The following is a 25,751-nucleotide window of genomic DNA, read 5'->3' as shown; positions in this document are numbered from 1 at the left end:
ATTAATGAACATAAGATGGTACCAGGGTGGTGAAGATCTGCTGAAAATTGTGAAAAGCGACATGGAGAATTTGAAGCCACCAGCGCGTTTGAATCTCGAGGAAAAAATCGACTACAATTGGCAGATTTTTAAACAACAATTCGAACTCTACATTGCAGCCATCGGATTCGGTACGAAGCCAGACGCAAGGAAGATAGCGTTGCTGCTTACGGTTGCAGGCCCACAGGCGATAGAGGTATTTAATACATTTGTATTTAATCCAGTGGAGAACAGAGAAAAATTAGAAGATGTGCTAAAAAAATTTGATGCACATTGCTCTCCCAAAAAGAATGAGACCTATGAAAGATACACCTTCTGTTCTCAGACACAGCAGCAAAATGAGACTTTTGATAGCTTTATAACTGATCTGAAACTGAAAGCACAGACATGTAATTTATCTGAGCTCAAAGCATCCATGATTCGTGACCAGATTGTGCTTGGTATTCATGATGAAAAAGTCAGGGAACGTCTGTTGAGAGAAACCGAACTAAATTTGGAAAATGTGGTGAAAATATGCCAAGCCAGCGAGCTAGCTCGAAAGCACGCGAAGACTTTCAGTGAAATCAATAATGATGCGATTGTAACGAGTGATAATGCTGCTGGCGGTGCTGTGTCCTATAAGGGGAAGAAACATGGGCAGAACAGAAATGAAAAGCAATCGGAGGATGAAATTTTTAATTGTAAACGCTGTGGTTACAAACACCAGTTAAGACAATGCCCAGCGTTGGGAAAAATGTGCACAAAGTGTAATGGAAAGAATCACTTTGCCAAACAATGCTTTTCAAAAGTAAAAACTAAGAAAGGGCAACAAGTTAATGTAATTGAGGACACTGATTTAAGTGAGACATTTTTTGTAGGAATGGTGTCATGTGACGATATCAAAAAAGATACAGAAAATGTGCAGCCCTCAGAAATGGACAATGCTGAACATAAAGTCAATGCAGTAAAAGTGGACAAATGGATGATCCCACTGCAGATAAATGGAGCATTAGTTAGATTGAAACTGGACACGGGGCAAAAGCAAACTTAATCAGTATGAGTGACATAAAAAATATGAAAGAAAAGCCCAAAATACAGAAAAAGTCAGTACTACTGAAGAGCTATAATGGACAGAAAATAGATAGCTTAGGTGTATGCAGACTTAAAGTGACAATCAAAGACAAAGTGCATCATCTCATGTTTTCTGTTGTGGCTGAAAGACTTGATTCGATACTAGGTGAAAAAGCTTGTGAAGACTTAGAACTGGTCAAGAGAGTTTACCGTATAAACTGTGCCATAAGCAGACCAGATGACTCAGGTGATGAAGCAGAGAGCCCATCAAGGATGAAAAGGCCAAAGGGTATCCATGTCTTCAAAAAGCCTAGTTTCTCCAAGGAGAAAGAAAAAGACTTTAAGGTCAAAGAGAAGCCAAAGGAAGAAAAGCACAAAGAGGAAAAACACAAGGAGAAAAAGTCCAAAGATATAACCGCAGCAGATGTTGTTAAGCAGTGGAAAGAGAAAAAGAAAAAGAAGAAGCCTGCACCAGAGCAGGAAGCAGTTCCGGTGGATACTCCTTCTTCCCTCAGGCCAATCTTTGGTGTTCCATTAGCCGAGGCTGCTGAGAGGACTATGCTGTATGATGGGATCCAGCTGCCAGCAGTTTTTTGAGAGTGCATTGACTACATTGAGAGTTATGGCATGAAGAGTGAAGGAAACACTGAAACCCTCTCCAAGCAAAGATCGCAAGGAGACCTCGATCTATACAAGAGCAGATTGATGACAATGCCGCAACTGCATCTTGTCATTCACCGCCAGAACAATCTCATGAAGACACATCAGACTTACCCGTGTTGAGAAGATCCACACGTGAAGTAAAAGAGCCTGATAGACTTAATCTTTGAGTACAATGTAAAGCTTTGAAAATGTGTTGACTGTTTTGAAAATGTTTATGTTTATAGAGTACTAACAAAAGTGTTACTGATATTATCTTTATTGTTTTCTTGAAAGTTGATTGATATAGATTTTGTTAAACCTCAAAGAAAGGGGGATGTAATGATCAATAACATGTCATTCTATAGTGGACACTAGGTGGAGCCGTAGAGCTGTATATAGCTGTATGTATAAGACTACACTACCCAGCTGTATATATATTAAGACTACATTACCCATGAGGCACTAGGCTACCCATAAGGCAGCAGTCAAGATGGAAGCCTCTACAGATACTGTACCAGTCCACAAGTGAACATTCATGGACTCAATGTTTTTAATAGCCGTGGATGCGCACTCGAAATGGCCTGAGGTGATCAAAATGTCGTCCACCACCACGGAGAAAACGATTGCAGTCCTACGGACCATATTTGCCAGGAACGGCTTGCCAGAGCAGATTTGCTCTGGTAACGGACCACAGTTTGTGTCCGAAGAGTTTCGAAGATTTATGAGAAGGAATGGGGTAAGGCATTACACATCCGTTCCGTATCATCCAGCCACAAATGGATTGGCTGAGAGGTTCGTACAAACCTTTAAAAAAGCAGTAAGGGCCATGTGCGATGACGACATTCCACTGCAGCATAAGGTGGACAATTTCCTGTTAGCCTACAGAAATGCGACACATGCAGTCACCAACCAGACCCCGACCATGATGTTCTTTAACCGAAGGTTGAGATCTCGTCTGGATTTGCTCAGACCAAATGTACGAAGAGATGTTGAGAATAAGCAATTCCAGCACATCAATGAGAAGCTGACAAAGAGCTTCAATGTAGGGCAACCAGTCTTGGCCCGCAACTACCGAACAGAGAAATGGCAACCAGGAACGATATGCACATGGCAAGGGCCACTAATGTACACAGTGGATGTTGGGGAGAACAATGTGAGACGCCATGTTGACCAGATTCTAGAGTCACAGGAACGAGTCAACCCCATGTCTCGCGTACCTGGTGATGAACCCGACATACAGGTAGCATCTACCCCAGAAACAGTAGCATCGGAAGCTGATGAACCAACCAACGACAGGGGGCCAGAATCGCCTCCGCACCAAGAGCAAGACACTCAGGGAAGGCGCTATCCAGAAAGGATCAGGAAGCCTCCCCAAATACTGAATTTATCAATAGACTATTTTCAGTTAATGTTGCATGTCAAAAGTGTTAATTGTAATTAGTTGATATTTAATTGTTAAATGAATGTTATGGTACTGTTAATCTAAAAGGGGAGGAATTGTAGTGTATGTACCTTTAAGGGGAGAACTACTTTTAACAGCTCCTGCATACGGTAGTACCGGCAGTGACCACACCTGTATATAACCCTGAGTAGGGATATGTACACTTAGTTTTAGAGTAACCCTCATCCAGTAAACACCTGTTGATTGTTCTCTGCAGTGTCTTGTCTAGATATTGAAGGACTCACAACATCAAGATACACGGATTTAACATAGAGAGACAATAATACTCGGTGAAGACAGAAACTAATACCCAGTGTAGAGATACTAATACCCAGTGTAAAGAGACTCTAATACCCAGTGTAGAGAGAAACTAATACCCAGTGTAGAGAGACACTATTACCCAGTGTAGAGAGACACTATTACCCAGTGTAGAGACACACTAATACCCAGTGTAGAGAGACATTAATACCCAGTGTAGAGAGACACTAATACCCAGTGTAGAGACACAAATACCCAGTGAAGAGAGACAATAATAACCAGTGTAGAGAGTCACTAACACCCAGTGTAGAGAGACACTAATAACCAGTGTAGAGAGACAATAATACCCAGTGTACAAAGACACTAATACCAAGTGTAGGGAGACACTAATACCCAGTGCAGAGAGTCACTAATACCTAGTGTAGAGAGACAATAATACCCAGTGTAGAGAGACACTAATACCCACTGTAGAGAGACACTAATACCCAGTGTAGAGAGACACTAATACCCAGTGTAGGGAGACATTAATACCCAGTGCGGAGAGACACTAATACCCAGTGTAGAGACACTAATACCCAGTGTAGAGAGACACGATTACCCAGTGTAGAGAGACACGAATACCCAGTGTAGAGAGACATAATACCCAGTGTAGTGAGTCACTAAAACCCAGTGTAGAGAGACACTAATACCCAGTGTAGAGACTCGAATACCCAGTGTAGGGAGACACGAATACCCAGGGTACAGAGACACTAACACCCAGTGTAGAGAGATACTAATACCCAGTGTAGAGAGACACTAATATCCAGTGTAGAGAGACGCTAATACCCAGTGTAGAGAGAGACTATTACCCAGTCTAGAGGGACACTAATAACCAGCGTAGAGAGACATTAATACCCAGTGTAGTGACACTAATACCCCATGTAGAGACACGAATACACAGTGTATGGAGACACTAATACCCAGTGTAGAGAAACTAATGCCCAGTGTAGACAGACATTAATACCCAGTGTAGAGACTCAAATACCCAGTGTATAGAGACAATAATACACAGTGTAGAGAGACACTAATACCCAGTGTAGAGAGACACTAATACCCAGTGTAGTGAGACACTAATACCCAGTGTAGTGAGACACTAATACCCAGTGTAGAGAGACACTATTACCCAGTGTAGAAAGACACTAATGCACAGTGTAGGGAGACACTAATACCCAGCGTAGAGAGACATTAATACCCAGTTTAGAGACACTAATACCCCATGTAGAGACACGAATACACAGTGTATTGAGACACTAATACCCAGTGTAGAGAAACTAATACCCAGTGTAGAGAGACACTAATACCCAGTGCAGAGACTCGAATACCCAGTGCAGAGAGACACTAATACACAGTGTAGAGAGACACTAATACCCAGTGTAGAGAGACACTACTACCCAGTGCAGAGGGACACTGATACCCAGTGTAGAGAGACTCTAATATCCAGTGTATAGAGGCACTAATACCCAGTGCAGAGAGACAGTAATACCCAGTGTAGAGAGACACTAATTCCCAGTGTAGAGAGACACTAATACCCAGTGTAGAGAGACAATAATACTCGGTGAAGACAGACACTAATACCCAGCGTAGAGAGATACTAATAGCCAGTGCAGAGAGACACTAATACCCAGTGTAGAGAGACACTAATACCCAGTGTAAACAGACTCTAATACCCAGTGTAGAGAGACACTAATACCCAGTCTAGAGAGACACTAATACCCAGTGTAAACAGACTCTAATACCCAGTGTAGTGAGACACTAATACCAAGTGTAGGGAGACACTAATACCCAGTGCAGAGAGTCACTAATACCTAGTGTAGACAGTCACTAATACCTAGTGTAGAGAGACACTAATACCCAGTGTAGACAGTCACTAATACCTAGTGTAGAGAGACACTAATACCCAGTGTAGAGAGACACTAATACCCACTGTAGAGAGTCACTAATACCCAGTGTAGAGAGACACTAATACCCAGTGTAGAGAGACATTAATACCCAGTGTAGAGAGACAATAATACCCAGTGTAGAGACACAAATACCCAGTGAAGAGAGACAATAATAACCAGTGTAGAGAGTCACTAACACCCAGTGTAGAGAGACACTAATAACCAGTGTAGAGAGACAATAATACCCAGTGTACAAAGACACTAATACCAAGTGTAGGGAGACACTAATACCCAGTGCAGAGAGTCACTAATATCTAGTGTAGAGAGACAATAATACCCAGTGTAGAGAGACACTAATACCCACTGTAGAGAGACACTAATACCCAGTGTAGAGAGACACTAATACCCAGTGTAGGGAGACATTAATACCCAGTGCGGAGAGACACTAATACCCAGTGTAGAGACACTAATACCCAGTGTAGAGAGACATGATTACCCAGTGTAGAGAGACACGAATACCCTGTGTAGAGAGACACTAATACGCAGCGTAGAGACACTAATACCTAGTGTAGATACACGAATACACAGTGTAGGGAGACACTAATACCCAGTGTAGAGAGACATAATACCCAGTGTAGTGAGACACTAAAACCCAGTGTAGAGAGACAGTAATACCCAGTGTAGAGACTCGAATACCCAGTGTAGGGAGACACGAATACCCAGGGTGTAGAGACACTAACACCCAGTGTAGAGAGACACTAATACCCAGTGTAGAGAGACGCTAATACCCAGTGTAGAGAGAGACTATTACCCAGTCTAGAGGGACACTAATACCCAGCATAGGGAGACATTAATACCCAGTGTAGAGACACTAATACCCCATGTAGAGACACGAATACACAGTGTATGAAGACACTAATACCCAGTGTAGAGAAACTAATACCCAGTGTAGAGAGACACTAATACCCAGTGTAGAGACTCAAATACCCAGTGTACAGAGACAATAATACAGTGTAGAGAGACATTAATACCCAGTGTAGAGAGACACTAATACCCAGTGTAGTGAGACACTAATACCCAGTGTAGTGAGACACTAATACCCAGTGTAGAGAGACACTATTACCCAGTGTAGAGACTCGAATACCCAGTGTAGAGAGACACTAATACACAGTGTAGAGACTCAAATACCCAGTGTAGAGAGACACTAATACACAGTGTAGAGAGACACTAATACCCAGTGTAGAGAGACACTACTACCCAGTGCAGAGGGACACTGATACCCAGTGTAGAGAGACTCTAATATCCAGTGTAGAGAGGCACTAATACCCAGTGCAGAGTGACAGTAATACCCAGTGTAAAGAGACACTAATTCCCAGTGTAGAGAGACACTAATACCCAGTGTAGAGAGACAATAATACTCGGTGAAGACAGACACTAATACCCAGCGTAGAGAGATACTAATAGCCAGTGCAGAGAGACACTAATACCCAGTGTAGAGAGACACTAATACCCAGTGTAAACAGACTCTAATACCCAGTGTAGAGAGACACTAATACCCAGTGTAAACAGACTCTAATACCCAGTGTAGTGAGACACTAATACCAAGTGTAGGGAGACACTAATACCCAGTGCAGAGAGTCACTAATACCTCGTGTAGAGAGACACTGATACCCAGTGTAGACAGTCACTAATACCTAGTGTAGAGAGACACTAATACCCAGTGTAGAGAGACTCTAATACCCACTGTAGAGAGTCACTAATACCCAGTGTAGAGAGACACTAATACCCAGTGTAGAGAGACATTAATACCCAGTGTAGAGAGAAAATAATACCCAGTGTAGAGACACAAATACCCAGTGAAGAGAGGCAATAATAACCAGTGTAGAGAGTCACTAACACCCAGTGTAGAGAGACACTAATAACCAGTGTAGAGAGACAATAATACCCAATGTACAAAGACACTAATACCAAGTGTAGGGAGACACTAATACCCAGTGCAGAGAGTCACTAATACCTAGTGTAGAGAGACAATAATACCCCGTGTAGAGACACATTAATACCCAGTGTAGAGAGACACTAATACCCAGTGTAGGGAGACATTAATACCCAGTGCGGAGAGACACTAATACCCAGTGTAGAGACACTAATACCCAGTGTAGAGAGACACGAATACCCTGTGTAGAGAGACACTAATACGCAGCGTAGAGACACTAATACCTAGTGTAGAGACACGAATACACAGTGTAGGGAGACACTAATACCCAGTGTAGAGAGACATAATACCCAGTGTAGTGAGACACTAAAACCCAGTGTAGAGAGACACTAATACCCAGTGTAGAGACTCGAATACCTAGTGTAGGGAGACACGAATACCCAGCATATAGAGACACTAACACCCAGTGTAGAGAGAGACTATTACCCAGTCTAGAGGGACACTAATACCCAGCGTAGAGAGACATTAATACCCAGTGTAGAGACACTAATACCCCAGGTAGAGACACGAATACACAGTGTATGGAGACACTAATACCCAGTGTAGAGAAACTAATACCCAGTGTAGAGAGACACTAATACCCAGTGTAGAGACTCAAATACCCAGTGTACAGAGACAATAATACACAGTGTAGAGAGACACTAATACCCAGTGTAGAGAGACACTATTACCCAGTGTAGTGAGACACTAATACCCAGTGTAGTGAGACACTAATACCCAGTGTAGAGAGACATTAATACCCAGTTTAGAGACACTAATACCCCATGTAGAGACACGAATACACAGTGTATTGAGACACTAATACCCAGTGTAGAGAAACTAATACCCAGTGTAGAGAGACACTAATGCCCAGTGTAGAGACTCGAATACCCAGTGTAGAGAGACACTAATACACAGTGTAGAGAGACACTAATACCCAGTGTAGAGAGACACTACTACCCAGTGCAGAGGGACACTGATACCCAGTGTAGAGAGACTCTAATATCCAGTGTAGAGAGGCACTAATACCCAGTGCAGAGAGACAGTAATACCCAGTGTAGAGAGACACTAATTCCCAGTGTAGAGAGACACTAATACCCAGTGTAGAGAGACAATAATACTCGGTGAAGACAGACACTAATACCCAGCGTAGAGAGATACTAATAGCCAGTGCAGAGAGACACTAATACCCAGTGTAGAGAGACACTAATACCCAGTGTAAACAGACTCTAATACCCAGTGTAGAGAGACACTAATACCCAGTCTAGAGAGAGACTAATACCCAGTGTAGAGAGACATTAATACCCAGTGTGGAGAGACAATAATACCCAGTGTAGAGACACAAATACCCAGTGAAGAGGGACAATAATAACCAGTGCGGAGAGTCACTAATGTTAGATCCGTGATTCTGAGAGTATGATGTTTTTCAATAACCACACGGATGCTGCAACTTAACAATCAACAGGTATTTACTGAAGTAGGGTAGTCTCAAGACTGGGGTACAGAGGCATGCTCAAGGCTTATATACAGGTGTGGTCACTGCCGGTACTACAGTATACAGGAGCTGTATAAGTAGTTCTCTCTTAAAGCTACATACACTACAATTCCTCCCCTTTTAGATTAGTAGTACCCATAATATTCAAATAACAATTAACACTTTAACATGTACATTAAACAACAGTAGTCCATTTATAGATTCAGTCTTTGGGGCGGCTTCCTGATCCTTTCGGGATAGCGCCTTTCCTGAGGTTCTTGTTCTTGGTGCGGAGGCGATTCTGGCCCCTTTTTATCAGTTAGTTCATCGGGTTCCACTGCTACTGGTTCGGAGGTAGATGCTACCGGTATGTCGGGTTCATCCCCAGGTACGCAAGACATGGGGTTGACTCGTTCCTGTGACGCTAAGATCTGATCAACGTGGCGTCTCACAATGTTCTCCCCAACATCCACTGTGTATATTAATGGCCCCTGCCATGTGCATATCGTTCCGGGTTGCCATTTCTCTGTTCGGTAGTCACGGGCCAAGACTGGTTGTCCTACATTGAAGCTCCTTGTCGGCTTCTCATTGATGTGCTGGAATTGTTTATCCTCAACATTTCTTCGCACATTTGGTCTAAGCAAGTCCAGACGAGATCGCAACCTTCGGTTAAAGAACATCATGGCCAGGGTCTCGTTGGTAACTGCATGTGTCGCGTTTCGGTAGGCTAATAAGAAATTGTCCATCTTATGCTGTAGTGGAATTTCAACGTCGCACATGGCCTTTATCGCCTTCTTAAAGGTTTGTACGAACCTCTCAGCCAATCCATTTGTGGCTGGATGATACGGGGCGGATGTGTAATGCCTTACCCCATTCCTTCTCATAAATTTTCGAAACTCTTCGGACACAAACTGTGGTCCATTATCAGAGCAAATCTGCTCTGGCAAGCCGTTTCTGGCAAATATGGTCTGTAGGACTGCAATCGTTTTCTCTGTAGTGGTTGAGGATATTTTTATCACATCAGGCCACTTCGAATGAGCATCCACTGCTATTAAGAACATTGAGTCCATGAATGGACCAGCGAAATCAGTATGCACCCATTGCCATTGAGAGGAGGGCCACTCCCATGGGTGTAGAGGGGCATGTGGTGGTGCATTTTGGACCTTCTGGCATCCTGAGCAGCTCTTGGTTCGGTCTTCGATTTGTTGATCGATTCCCAGCCACCACACATAAGCCCTAGCAAGGCTTTTCATTTTCACTCCCCCCAGATGACCTTCATGTAGCTCATTTAGCACTCTCTCCCTTAACTTGGGTGGAATCACCACTCTGGATCCACACATCACTGTCCCCTGGCATACTGACAGCTGTTCTCTTCTGGATGAGAATGCTGGCAACAGTGAGTTGCCATGTGTTGGCCATCCCCTCACCGTCAAATCATATACCCGAGACAGCATCGGATCATTGCGGGTTTCCTTCTCTATATCCGCGTTCATTACTGGCAATTGTTCAATTATTGATGAATAAAATATCTCGATAGGGTCCACTGCTGGTGCTTCCTCCACAGTAGGCAGTGGCAGGCGCGATAGCCCATCAGCGTTTCCATGCTGTTTCGTGCCTTTATATTCTATTTCATATTGATTTGCCCCTAGAAACAGGGACCATCTTTGTAACTATTGTGCCGTCATTACTGGAACGCCCTTCTTAGGATTAAAGATGGAGACAAGTGGTTGGTGGTCAGTCAGCAAGGTGAACTTCTGCCCATGCAGATAGTGGTTGAATTTTTTTACTCCCCATACTAGGCTGAGGGCCTCCCTGTCAATCTGGGCGTAGTTGCGCTCGGCTGAGGTTTGTGACCGAGACGCAAAGGCTGCTGGCCTCTCCAACCCGTCTGGGAATTTGTGCGACAGCACCGCTCCAATACCATAGGGTGATGCATCACATGCCAAACAAATTGGTAGTGCTGGGTTGAAATGGGCCAACAACTCTTTTGATGTGATCAATTCTTTACACTTCTGGAAAGCTCGTCTACGTTCGTCATTCCATTTCCATGGTACCCCTGTTTGCAGTAGGGTGTTCAGTGGGTGTAATACCGTGGACAAATTTGGTAAGAACTTATGGTAGTAGTTTACCAGCCCGAGGAACGACCTCAGTTGTGACACATTTTCCGGTGCTGGAGCCTTGACTACTGCCTCAATCTTTTCAGGGGACTTATGTAACCCCTCTTCATCGATGACGTGGCCACAACACGAGATCTGCTTCTGGAAATACTCGCACTTGTGGCGATTAGCTCGTAGTCCATATTCCTTTAATCTGGTGAGCACCTTTTCCAAGTTGGCAAGGTGATCACTGTCATTTTCGCCCGTGACCAGGATGTCGTCCAAATAACACTGGGTCCCTGGAATCCCTTGCAGGACTTGATCCATTGCCCTTTGCCAAATAGCCAGAGCCGATGCTACCCCGAACACCAGCCAGTTGTATTGATAAAGACCTTTATGAGTGTTAATCGTAAGGTATTGTTTCGAGGCTTCTTCTACCTCCATTTGCAAGTACGCCTGGGCTAGATCAATTTTGGTGAAGCGTTTACCTCCAGATAGCGAGGCAAAAATATCCTCAATTCGTGGAAGCGGATATTGTACCGTGTGAAGGACTGGGTTCACTGTCACCTTAAAATCCCCACAGATGCGGACCTTCTTTGGTTCCCCAGGCATATTACTCAACGACCTCTTCATTACAGGAACGATGGGTGTAGCCCACTCGCTCCAGTCTACTTTGGACAGTACTCCTGAACGTTCCAACCCTTCCAGCTCTGCTTCGACAGCTGGTCTGATCGCATAAGGCACTGGTCTGGCCTTAAGAAACTTTGCGCTTGCATTTTCCTCTATTTTAATCGTAGCTGTTATGCCTTTTAGTGTTCCGAGTCCCTCCTGGAACACTTCTTTTGCATCAGTTAGCATTTTTGACAGTCGTCCAGGTGTGACGTCGTCATTCTTTTTGGTCTCAACCTTCAGTGCCTGTATGGAATGCCAGTCTTATTGTATCTTCCGGATCCATTCACGTCCTAGCAGTGGTGGTCCTCCATCTGGCAATACATATATATCCATTTTAGGTATTTCCTGGCCTTTATATATCACTTCCACCCTTATTTTTCCTTTGGGGTAGACTTTTTGCCCTGTGTACGTCTTCAAGACAATCTCTGTAGCTTTCAAGGGTATATGTGAAAATAGCCGCTTGTAGTCCCTTTGGTTTATGACTGTTAGGGCTGATCCTGTGTCCAATTCCATTTTCACTTGGACTCCGTCTATCTTGAGTGTAACCCAGATAGCCTGGTGATCCTCCATTTTGGTTACCTTATGTAGTTTCAGACAACCCAGCTCCTTGCTTCTGGAGTCTGTGTCACTTTTCTGTTCGTCTGAACTACTGTCCATCACCTGGTGTACCTTTTTGTACTTCTCCTGTGGAGATTTCTTACTGTTGGTTTTCTTCCCAGACCTGCAGACTCTTGCTATGTGTCCTGCTTTTCCACACTGTCTGCACACTTGGTCCTTGAACCAACAATCCTTCTGGTCATGTGTTGTTCTGCCGCAGCGATAGCACTTCCCTGTTCCATAGGACATTTCATTGGTGCCATATTCTTGCGGTCTCCGTTGTATCTCTGCAGCGCCCCTTGCGGCTGCTTCGTGTGATACTGCCATACTGAAAGCCTTGTCCAGCGTAAGATCCTTTTCTGATAGGAGCCGTTTCTGGGTTCCTTCACTTTGCAGCCCACACACAAACTTGTCTCTTAACGTATCTGCTAGTCCCGCTCCAAACTGGCAGTGTTTCGATAGCTTGCGCAGTTCCGTTAGGTACTCAGCATTGCTTTCGTCTTTGTGTTGGTTCCTTTTATGGAACTTAAATCGTTCTGCTATCAGCAGTGGTGTGGGGTTTAAGTGGTCCTGTAGGATTTCTACTATGCTTTCGAAATTCTTGTTCACAGGCTCCTCTGGGGTTATTAGGTTTTGCAGTAACCCATAAGTTTTTGCACCCATGGAATTTAACAAAACTAGTGCTTTCCTAGCATCTGGCACTTCATTCGCCCTGCAGTACACCTCAATACGTTCCACATATGTCGCCCAATCTTTGACTTCATTGTCGAACGTAAAGATACTGCCACTCTTCTGCATCCCTGGGTGTGATTTAACTGTCAAAAATGGCGTCTCCCGCGCTTCCCCTTCTTCTCCGCTGGCACAAAATTGCGTCTCCCGCGCTTTCCTTCCTTCCCGCGCTCACCCTTCTTCTCCGCTGCGGCTTCTATAAATGGCGTCTCCCGTGCTCTCCCTTCTTCTCCCCATGGACACTGTTCAGCCCTTGAGCCCTGGCTGTGCCCTGCACGTTCTTTTTTTTTTTATTGTGCGCCTTTCCCGTTTCCGCCGCTCGGTCCTGAACCCGGCTGTTGCTTTACCCTCTCTCTCTCCGTTTTGTTTTTCCTCGACGCCACTCGGTTTTCAACCCCCGGCTGTGCCCTGTGCGCTTCACCCTCTGTCTTACCCTGTTGACGCTGCTCGGCTTTCTCTCCGCCGTCGGTCGGCTCCAGCCGCTGCTGTCTGGGAAGGGTCTGCGCTGTACCTGTCGTCAGTCTATTGCTGATCGTCGTGGCTGGGGAACCAAGCCCGGCTCTCCACAGCCTCCCCTGCGATGTTCACTCTCTGTCGGACGACTGGGCAGTTGCTCGTGGTCGACGCCCATGTTTCTGGCCTCGACTTTCTTCCACCGCACTCCCGGAGCGAATCCTCGAAGGGAAATGCAGAGTTGCAGGTAGATTCGAATCGACACTCGTCGCCACTGTTAGATCCGTGATTCTGAGAGTATGATGTTTTCCAATAACTGCATGGAGGCTGTAACTTAACAATCAGCAGGTGTTTACTGGAGTAGGGTAGTCTCAAGACTGGGGTACAGAGGCATGCTCAAGTCTTATATACAGGTGTGGTCACTGCCAGTACTACAGTATACAGGAGCTGTAGAAGTAGTTCTCTCTTAAAGGTACATACACTACAGCTAATACCCAGTCTAGAGAGACGCTAATACCCAGTGTAGAGAGAGACTATTACCCAGTGTAGAGAGACACTAATACCCAATGTAGAGAGACATTAATACCCAGTGTAGAGGGACAATAATACCCAGTGTAGAGACACAAATACCCAGTGAAGAGAGACACTAATAACCAGTGTAGAGAGACACTAATACCCATGATCAGTGGTGTACATTTAAGGAGTTATTTTACAACTTCCAAAAAAAATATATTCCACTGAGAAGAAAAGGGTGTAAAAGAAAAGACAGCCATCCATGGCTAAGTAAAGAAATTAAGGATATTATTCGACTAAAAACAAGGGCATATAAGGTAGCCAAATCTAGTGGGGGGATAGAGGATTGGGAAAACTTTAAAAGACAGCAAAAAATAACAAAAAGATTGATTAAGAAAGAGAAGATAGATTATGAAAGTAAATTAGCAAAAAATATAAAAACAGATAGTAAGAGTTTTTATAGTTATATAAAAAGAAAAAGGGTGGCTAAAGTAAATGTTGGTCCCTTAGAGGATGAGACCGGGAAATTAATGGTGGGAAATATGGAGATGGCAAAAACACTGAATGAATATTTTACATCAGTCTTTACAGTAGAAGACACTAAGAATATCCCAACACTGGACAAACAGGGGGCTAAAGGGGGGGAGGCGCTAAACACGATCAAAATCACTAAGGAAGTGGTACTCGGTAAAATAATGGGACTCAAGGCGGATAAATCACCTGGACCTGATGGCTTACATCCTAGGGTCTTGAGGGAAGTGGCGGTAGGGATTGTGGATGCATTGGTAATAATTTTCCAAAACTCCCTGGACTCAGCAAAGGTCCCGGCAGACTGGAAAACTGCTAATGTAATGCCCTTATTTAAAAAGGGCAGTAGACAGAAGGCTGGAAACTATAGACCGGTTAGCCTAACATCTGTGGTAGGTAAAATATTGGAGTCCATTATTAAGGAGACAGTAACAGGACATTTGGATAATCATAATTTAATAGGACAAAGTCAGCATGGTTTTATGAAGGGGAAGTCATGTTTGACAAATTTGTTGGAGTTCTTTGAGGAAGTAACATATAGGGTGTATAAAGGGGAACCAGTGGACGTAGTGTATTTAGACTTCCAAAAGGCATTTGACAAGGTACCACACAAAAGATTATTGCTTAAGATAAAAAATCACGGGATTGGGGGTAATATTCTGGCATGGATAGAGGATTGGCTATCTAACAGAAGGCAGAGAGTTGGGATAAATGGTTCATTCTCGGACTGGCAATCAGTAACTAGTGGTGTTCCACAGGGGTCAGTGCTGGGTCCCCAACTCTTTACAATCTATATTAACGATTTGGAGGAGGGGATGGAGTGTAACATATCAAAGTTTGCAGATGATACTAAGATCTAAGATGGGAGGGAAAGTAGTGAGTGAGGAGGACATAACAAACCTGCAAGGGGACATAGGCAGGCTAAGTAAGTGGGCAGAGATTTGGCAGATGGAATACAATACTGGAAAGTGTGAGGTTATGCACTTTGGCAGGAAAAATCGTAGAGCAAGTTATTATCTTAATGGCAAGAAACTGGAAAGTACTGAAGTACAAAGGGATCTGGGGGTCCTGGTGCACGAAACTCAAAAGGTTAGTATGCAGGTGCAGCAAGTGATTAAGAAGGCCAATGGAATGTTGGCTTTCATTGCTAGGGGCATAGAATATAAAAATAGGGAGGTATTGCTTCAGTTGTACAAGGTATTGGTGAGACCGCACCTGGAATACTGCATACAGTTTTGGTGTCCATACTTAAGAAAAGACATACTTGCTCTCGAGTCAGTACAAAGAAGGTTCACTCGGTTAATCCCGGGGATGAGGGGATGGACATATGAGGAGAGGTTGAGTAGATTGGGAATCTACTCATTGGAGTTCAGAAGAATGAGAGGCGATCTTATTGAAACATATAAGATTGTGAAGGGGTTGGATCGGGTGGATGCGGGGAGGATGTTCCCGATGATGGGTGAAACTAGAACTAGGGGGCATAGTCTTAGAATAAGGGGCTGCTCTTTCAAAACTGAGATGAGGAGGAACTACTTCACTCAGAGGGTGGTAGGTCCATGGAATATGCTGCCCCAAAAAGCTGTAGAAGCTACATCATTACATAAATTTAAAACAGAAATAGACAGTTTCCTAGAAGTAAAGGGAATAAAGGGTTATGGGGAGCGGGCAGGAATTTGGACATGAGTCTAGGTTCGGATCGGTCATGGCCCTGTGGGTAGCGGAGCGGGCCCAGGGGCCGTGTAGCCTGATCCTGCTCCTATTTCGTGTGTCTAATTCTGTTAGATTCAGGAGATGTTTCTGTGATAGTAGATTGGCGGTTCAGATCAGATCAGCCATGATCTTATTGAATGGCGGAGCAGGCTCGAGGGACAGATTGGCCTACTCCTGCTCCTATTTCTTATGTTCTTATGTTCTTATAGACCTAGTGTAGAGACACTAATACCCAGTGTAGAGCGAGACTATTACCCAGTGTAGAGAGACACTAATACGCACTGTAGAGAGACACTAATACCCAGTGTAGAGACGCGAATACCCAGTGTAGGGAGACAATAATACCCACTGTAGGGAGACACTAATACCGAGTGCAGAGAGACACTAATACCCAGTGCAGAGAGACACTAATAACCAGCGTAGAGAGACACAAATACCCAGTGTAGAGAGACACTAATACCCAGTGCAGAGAGTCACTAAGACCTAGTGTAGAGAGACACTAATACCCAGTGTAGAGAGACATTAATACCCAGTGTAGAGAGAAACTAATACCCGGTGTAGAGAGACACTAATACCCAGTGCAGAGAGGGACTAATACCCAGTGTAGCGAGACACTATTGCACAGTGTAGAGAGACAATAATACCCAGTGTAGAGAGACACTAATACACAGTGTAGTGAGACACTAATACCCAGTGCAGAGTCACTATTACCCAGTGTAGAGAGATACTAATACCCAGTGTCGAGAAACACTAATACCCAGTGTAGAGAGACACTAATTTCCAGTGTAGAGAGACATTAATACCCAGTGAAGAGTCATAGATTCATAGAGTCTGGCCTGGAAATTGGGTTGAGGAGCTAAACTGGCGCCAATTTTGCCTAGGCGCTGGTTTTTGCGCAGCGTTCGAAGCTGTAGCGATCATCAGAAATTCAGTTGAAGTGCCCCTTGTGGTGTATGTGCCTTTAAGAGCAATTATGGTGTATGTGCCTTTAAGAGCCCCAGGTGTGCGTAATGCCGGTAATTGCCACTTGGGCTATATAAGCCTGTGTATTGTGTATATCCTTTAGAACCCCCCCCCAGACTTGCTTAGTAAATACCTATGAACCAACTCCTGTCTTCAGTGTCTTTATCTACACACGGACACTACACCCCTAGAGGGAGACGGGGCGAGGTTCGAGGCGCTCCGTGTCCCTCTTAGGGCGCTGAAACTGAATATCGCAGCGCAACGTGCCGCAGCGCCACACGCTGCGGCACGGCACGCTGCGGTACTGCATGCCTTCCTCCCACTGTTAAGGGGGAGGGGCCTGCAACAGCGCGAACCCCGATCGCGAGTGCCGGCAAAAGAGCCCGGCACCAAGGAGAAGTGCCAGGCTCTCGGGAAACAGCCGGCAATGTTGCGGCAGTGGGGGGACCAGGAGGCCGGGGACGGAGGTGCTGGCAGGCGGCCACCGAAAAAACGGCCGCCCCGCACCTCCACCTGAACTTGCGCCTCTGCCGGCGCAGCAAATTCCCGTGAACCGGGCGCGGGTAGCGAACGGTGCTACAGCGGCGTTTGCTACCAAATATCACGTTCGGGGCGCAAATGGGGCACTGCGCACACCGATGACGTCATCGGTGGCGGCGCAGCGCAAATGGCTAACGCCACCATTAGCGCCCCTGCTGAATATCGCGGGAGGCGCAGTCAGTGGCGCTACAGCCATTGACTGCCTCTTTAGGCGCTAACAGGTGGCGCTACTCACCCAATTTTTCCCCCATAGAGTTATACAGCACAGAAAGAGGCCCTTCGGCCCATCGCATCCGCGCCAGCCATCAAGCCCTATCTAATCTAGTCCCATTTTCCAGCATTTGGTCCGTAGCCTTGTATGCTATGGCATTTCAAGTGCTCATCCAAATGCTTCTTGAATGTTGTGAGGGTTCCTGCCTCTACCACCCTTTCAGGCAGTGAGTTCCAGATTCCAACCACCCTCTGGGTGAAAAAGTTTTTCCTCAAATCTCCTCTAAACCTCCTGCCCCTTACCTTGAAACTATGCCCCCTTGTTATTGACTCCTCTACTAAGGGGAAAAGTTCCTTTCTATCCACCCTATCTATGCCCCTCATAATTTTGTATAACTCAAGGAGCTTCAATGTAGGGCAACCAGTCTTGGCCCGCGACTACCGAACAGAAAAATGGCAGCCAGGAACGATATGCACACGGCAGGGCCCACTAATGTACACAGTGGACGTTGGGGAGAGCATCGTGAGACGCCATGCTGACCAGGTCCTAGAGTCACAGGAACAAGTCAACCCCATGCCTCGCCCATACGTACCTGGTGATGAACCCGACGTACAGGTCGCATATACCCCAAAAACAGTAGCATCGGAAGCTGATGAACCAACCGATGACAGGGGGCCAGAATCGCCTCCGCACCAAGAGCAAGACACTCAGGAAAGGCGCTATCCAGAAAGGATCAGGAAGCCTCCCCAAAGACTGAATATATAAATAGACTATTTTCAGCTAATGTTGCATGTTAAAAGTGTTAATTGTAATTAGTTTGATATTTAATTCTAAAATGAGTGTTATGGTACTGTTAATCTAAAAGGGGAGGAATTGTAATGTATATACCTTTAAGGGGGGAACTATCTTTTACAGCTCATGTATACTGCAGTACCGGCAGTGACCACACCTGTATATAGCACTGAGTAGTAATCTGTACAGATCAGTTCCCGTGTGAGCCACGTTGAGTAAACACCTGTTATACCGTTCTCCTGCAGTCTGTGTCTTATTATGCACAGACACAAAATTGGCGACAAGGCAAGTTCGAACCTACCTGCAACTCTGCATCACCTCCCGGGGATTCGTTCCTAGAGATCAGTGGCTTGGAGGTCAAGGCCAGAGACTCGGGTGTCGACCACGGGCAACCGCCCAGTCATCCAGCAGAGACTCGAGAATTGCGGGGGAGGCTGTCGAGAGCCAGGCTTGGCTTTCCAGTCGAGGTGGTCCAGCGAAACGGGCTGGCAACAGGTAGTGCTCAGACCCTTCCCGGACAGCGGCAGGCTAGAGCCTGACAGAGCGGCACAGAAAAGGGCCGAGCAGCGACGACGGGGGAGAGAGAGAGAGGGGAGAGCGCACAGGACGCAGCCGGTGTTCAGGGGCCGAGCAGCGTCGAAGAGAGGGAGAGAGAGACGCGCAGAAACGCACGAGGCGCTGCCATTGCCACGAGGACCGCCGAGAGCGGCATTGGCAGCAGCGCAAGAGAAGCGTGCGAAACCTACAGGGCGCCGCCATTGCCACGAGAACCGCCGGGAGCGGCGTTGGCAGCAGCGGGGGAGGAAGGAAAGCGCGGGAGACGCCATTTTAAGCCATTCGGAGACGCCATTTTAAACCACACCCAAAATGCCGAAGAGTGGCAGTATCACCGCGTTTGACAATGACGTCGATGATTGGACTACATATGTCGAACGAATAGAGGTATACTGCCAGGCAAATGAGGTGTCAGATGACAAGAAAGCGTCGGTATTGTTAAATTTGGCCTAGAAATTCAGTATAGCCACGTTTGGGGCGCTACAGCCGGGCGGCCGCTAAAGTTTGCGCCCGGCGCAACTTCGCGCCACCTTCGCCGATATTCAGTTGCATCACCCCAAGAGGTTGCTGCTGCGTTAAAGCAGGCGATGCACGACTATCATTAGGCGCTAAGCCGGCGATCCGGGGCGCTAACACCGAGGGCGGGCGCAGCACAGGTGCGGCGAGTTGCTCAATGAAGGCAGACACACTGGTGCCGGTCAGCTCTTAAAGGGGAAGGGTCGACTTGTTTGGCTGCCATGCCCTGCACACTGCAGCCCTGAAGCAAGGCCTGACCATTGCTGGTTCATCAGTTCGACGCCCTCAACCATGGGGAAGCCTGCTATTCTTCCAAATCCGATTGCACGCTCTTGCTGCTTCTCCAGGGTCATGGGGAAGGAGATGTGCTGACGTCTCCTTCTGAAAAGGACATTGTTCACCTGGCGGATGCAGCAATGTTCCGCGAACTGGGAGATGTTGGCAATGTCCCCAGTAGCGGATTGGAAGGAGCCAGTGGCATCGAAGTTGTGAGCCACCGTCACCTTCACTGCCACCGACAGAGACGTCCTGCCCCTCAGCTGTGGCTGCAGATCTCTGCGAAGCAGGTGGCAGATCTCAGTGACCACCTCCCTTCTGAATCGCATCCTCCGAACACACTGCTCCTCAGACATGTTCAGATATGAGAACTGCTGGTGGTATACCCTGGGTGGGTAAGGCCTCCTGTGCCGACGCCTGTTGGCCAATCTCCATCTGGCCATGACTGGCACTCTCTCACGGCGTCTCTGATCCCTTTGAATGCAATGCAGAAAGCCAACGTTTCCACCCATTGCAGCCCCCATTATATGTGGCGACTCAAGGCTATGGCACTGAAAGTGAAATCCAAGTGCAAAGCTCTGGCCTGAAGCCACAAGTACCTGTGCGAGCGCTGAGTCAAAGCAGAAAGCTCTCTGCCTTTGTCTCTCTCCAAATATCCATCTCTCACACAGAGGGATTGGCACAAAATGGCTGCCACTTATACTGCAGGAGGAGTCCCCTTTAAATAGCGCCCCCCGTGCACCGCAGCGATTGGGAACCGTTCCCCTCTACCAGTCGCTAGGGGCGCCAGGCGCACAATAGGCCGGCGCCACTGAATTTCCGGTTTGGGGCACACAAAGGGCGTTGCACGATAAAATGACGTCAGGATCTGCGCGCGCAGCTGAGCGCGCGCAAAGGCTTTGCGCCACCGCTAAATCTTTACTGAAGTTGGGGAGAGGCGCAGATTGCGCTGCGCCCGGCCGCTAGCCGCCTAGCGCCCCACATCTCCTCCTCCTAAGGCGCTAGCGGCTGGCGCAAACAACTGAATTTCTAGGCCAATGGGTGCAAAGACGTATGGGTTATTACGAAATCTAGTAACCCCAACGAAGCCAATGGAAAAGAGTTTTGAAGACACAGTAACGATACTACAGGAACATTTAAACCCCACACCGCTGCTGATAGCAGAAAGATTCAAGTTTCACAAACGGAACCAGCATAAGGATGAAAGCAATGCTGATTATTTAACAGAACTGCGTAAACTATCGAAACACTGCCAGTTTGTGCGGGACTGGCAGATACCTTAAGGGACAAGTTTGTGTGTGGGCTTCAAAGTGAAGGAACCCAGAAACGGCTTTTATCTGAAAAGGACCTTACGCTGGAAAAGGCTTTCAGCATTGCGGTATCATATGAAGCAGCAGCACGGGGTGCTGCAGAGATACAACAGAGACCGCAAGAGTATGGCACAAACAAAATGTCATATAGAACAGAGAAGTGCTATCGCTGCGGCAGAACAGCACACGACCAGAATGATTGCTGGTTCAAAGACAAAGTGTGCAGACAGTGTGGAAAAGTAGGACCCATAGCACGAGTCTGCAGGTCGGGAAAGAAAACCAGCAATAAGAAACCTACCAAAGGAAAGTACAAGAAGGTACATAAGATGACGGAGAATAGTTCAGACGAACAAAAGAGTGATAACGACTCCGAAAGCAGGGAACTGAGTTGTCTGAAACTACATAATGTGATCACAACGGAGGATCACCGAACCATTTGGGTCACTCTCAAGATAGCAGGAGTCCAGGTAAAGATGGAATCGGACACAGGATCAGCCCTAACAGTCATAAACCGACGGGACTACGAGCGGCTATTCTCACACGTACCCTAGAGAGACACAAAAATTATTTTCAAGATGTACACGGGGCAAAAAGTCTACCCCAAAGGAAAAATAAGGGTGACCGTTATATATAACGGTAAGGAAACACCAAAACTAGACCTGTATGTATTGCAAGATGGAGGACCACCATTACTGGGACATGAATGGATCCAGAAAATACAACTGGATTGGCATTCCATACAGGCACTGACTGTGGCTGACAAAAAGGATGACGACGTCACACCTGGGCGACTGTCAATGATCCTAACTGACGCGAAAGAAGTGTTCCAGCAAGGACTCGGAACACTAAAAGACATGACAGCGACAATTAAAATTGAAGAAAACGCAAGCCCAAAATTTTTTAAGGCCAGACCGGTACCTTATGCGATCCGCCCAGCCGTCGAAGCAGAGCTGGAGAGACTGGAACGTTCAGGTGTACTGTCCAAGGTAGACTGGAGCGAGTGGGCTACACCCATCGTCCCTGTGATGAAAAAGTCATTGAGCAGCACGCCTGGGGAACCAAGGAAGGTTCGCATCTGTGGGGACTTTAAGGTAACAGTGAACCCGGTCCTTCACACCGTACAATATCCACTTCCGCGGATTGAAGATATTTTCGCCTCGCTATCTGGAGGGAAACGCTTCACTAAGATTGATCTGGCCCAGGCGTATCTGCAACTGGAGGTAGAAGAAGCATCAAAAAAATACCTCACAATCAACACCCATAAAGGTCTCTACCAATACAACCGGCTGGTATTCGGGGTAGCATCAGCTCCGGCTATTTGGCAGAGGGCAATGGAACAAGTCCTGCAAGGGATCCCAGGGACCCAGTGTTATTTGGACGACATCCTGGTCACGGGTAAAAATGACAGTGATCACCTTGCCAACCTGGAGCAGGTGCTCACTAGATTGCAGGAATATGGGCTCTGAGCTAACCGCCCCAAATGCGAGTTTTTTAGAAAACAGATCTCGTATTGTGGCCACGTTATCGATAAAGAGGGGTTGCATAAGTCCCCAGAGAAGATTGAGGCAGTAGTCAAAGCTCCAGCACCGGAAAATGTGTCACAACTGAGGTCGTTCCTCGGGCTGGTAAACTCGAGTTCTTGCCAAATTTGTCTACAATACTACACCCACTGAACACCCTACTGCAAACTGGGGTGCCATGGAAGTGGAGTGACGAATGTAGACGAGCTTTCCAGAAGAGCAAAACACTAATCACATCGAAAGAGGTATTGGCCCATTACAACCCGTGATTACCAATTTGGTTGGCATGTGATGCGTCACCCTACGGCATTGGAGCGGTGCTGTCGCACAAATTCTCGGACGGCTCAGAGAGGCCAATAGCCTTTGCGTCACGATCACTAACCTCAGCCGAGCGTAACTACGCCCAGATTGACAGGGAGGCCCTCAGCCTAGTGTGGGGAGTGAAAAAGTTCAATCACTATCTGCACGGGCAGAAATTCACCTTGCTGACTGATCACCAGCCTCTTGTCTCCATTTTTAATCCGAAGAAGGGCGTTCTGGTGATGACTGCTGTAGAAGTGCCTTACTTCTTAGCTCTGGGTAATGACTCAATACACACTTGGATTCGTCAGACGGACAGGCCTTTTATTTTACTTCTCTTGCAAGGGGAATCAGCACCTCCACTCAAGGGGTGAGGCTACTATTCCAATGATACAGTGTAAACGTTCTATATTTATACAGTGTAACAAACAAGTTTGATTGAAATCCCTTTGTTCCTCTATCAGGATACATTTTAGATTAATCATCAGGTAGAAATAACATATTGACAGAAGGATCCTGGACACATAAGTCAACCGTTAATCTATAACAGGGCATGAATCGTGTAACCGGAGGTCCTCTTTAATCATATATAAGGGAGGCAAGCTTTGCTTTCGGTCACAAGTTATCAGGTCATTGGTACATCAAAGAAACTCATTATTCCACTTCTACATTCTCATTAGGTGGGCAGGCATCTGTTCTTGGCTGTAGTTCGAGTACGTGCAATAGCTCTAGTTACACATCGACACTTGCCCAGTGTCAAGTCTGAAAACTTTTACCCAGCAAGCACTTGAAATTAACCCCTTATATCATGTAGATTTCCTCACTGCGCAACGACTACAAAGATGGTCACTTTTTCTAGGGGCGCACCACTATGAGATTGAATATAAGGTCACGAAACAGCATGGAAATGCTGATGGGCTATCACGCCTGCCACTGCCTACTGCGGAGGAAGCACCAGCAGTGGATCCTGTCGAAATATTCCATTCGACTATAGTTGAAAACCTACCGGTAACTAACGCTTGTATCGAAAAGGAAGCCCGAAATGACCCTTTTGTGTATGTACCTTTAAGAGAAGAACTGATTCTATACTGCAGTACCGGCAGTGACCACCCCTGTATATAAAGCCATAGCAGGCTTCTGTATTTCAGTCTTAAGTTACCCTCTGTTCAGCTGCAAGCACGAGCAGAGGGAGCAGCCAGACTTTGGAGAGTGGATTAAAGTGGTGGTCCCCTGACCAGGAAGAGGAGGAGAACGTTGGACCACCACCACCAACTCCACATCAACTGAGGTGCCTGGAGAGAGAGGACAGAGGAGGAGAAGGAGAAAGGAGGCCTACATCAACATCAACCAGGGGAGAGGCCTTTCTATCACTGCCTCCCCAATTTGGCCTCCACTTCAGGAGAGGGAGAGAGGGGAGAGAAACCAACTGCTTGAAAGGAGGGAAGAAAACTTCATCCGGAACATCTACAGGTGGGTGTTATTTGGGGCACTCTCCCAAGACTTTGTATTTTAGGTGGGGGGTGAAAAGAAGAAGCAAGGCCGGATCATCAAGGGGTGTAGTGTGTGTGTGTGCTCTTGTTAAAAGCTAGGCCACACACACCACTAATTAGCATCCCTTCTATTGCCTGCCCTGGGAGAGCTTGGAGCTGCCCAAGGTGAAGTCCTTAATTTAATTTAATTACATCGTTAAGACCTGTTGCAGGACTAAGCCTGGGCTTCTCCAGCTTTTCCAGGTGAAGACGTCTTCTCCCCCTGCCAGAAGACCACCATCACCAAAGACTTTTTCCATCGGAGAGTGCAACCCTGCCTACACCCACCCACCATCCTGAGTGGCAACACTGCCCTTTGCGGCCTCCCTCCTTCCCACCCCCCCACCTCTCTCTCTCTCTTTGTCTCTCTCTGCCTGTCTTTCTAAGGCACCTTAGTTTCATCTATTTTATTAATTGCCAATTGAGCAGAGGGGCGAGGGCTCCTCTCCCAATTTAAATCAATAAGGAGAGAGGTGTGTCCTCATTTTAATCAGCTCCCTCTGCTCAATAGAGGACAAAAAAATATATATATACACCGAGGCCATTAACACCTTCAGGCCTGTGACTTGGGGTGAGTGTAGCCCTTAAAAAAAGCACCCCAGAATGGCGACTGCATCTTCGCCGGTGGCGGGGCCAGCCGGGACCTATGCGAGAGTGGTAGCCACAGCCACAGCTGCTCCCGCTGTTCCTGCTGCCCCGCAACCTTTTCGATTAATAACAAAAAAGCTTGGGGTGAAGAGCTACACTCACCCCACTATGACCATCGAGGCCTGCGTCAAGGCCATGGCTGGGGTTGTCGGCCCCTCAGCCATCGTCGCGGCCTCGAAAATGTATGGGAAGGCTGTGTTCTTCCTGGGGTCGGAGCGGGCGGTGTCCCTGGCTGTCGCCAAGGGGCTCACCGTGGGCGGGACCTTCCTGCCGGTGGATCCTCTCGAGGCCACCGCGCAGAGGATCATTATTTCCAACGTCCCGCCCTATGTTCCTGGTGAGCTCCTCCTTCCCCATTTGCGACAACTTGGGGAGGTGAGGTCGGGGATCACGCCCATCCCGCTCGGCTTCCGGGAGGCCAGCCTTCGCCACGTCTTCTCCTTCCGGCGCCAGCTGTTTATCCAGCTGGCGCGGGAGGAGGACACTGAAGGGGCGTTC

This window comes from Somniosus microcephalus, chromosome 8, assembly GCF_052327205.1.
Source record: "Somniosus microcephalus isolate GS21.2 chromosome 8, FLI_Smic_1.0, whole genome shotgun sequence".
NCBI lineage: Eukaryota > Metazoa > Chordata > Chondrichthyes > Squaliformes > Somniosidae > Somniosus > Somniosus microcephalus.
The sequence above is the reverse complement of the archived record's forward strand: the minus strand, read 5'-3'. Positions refer to the sequence as shown.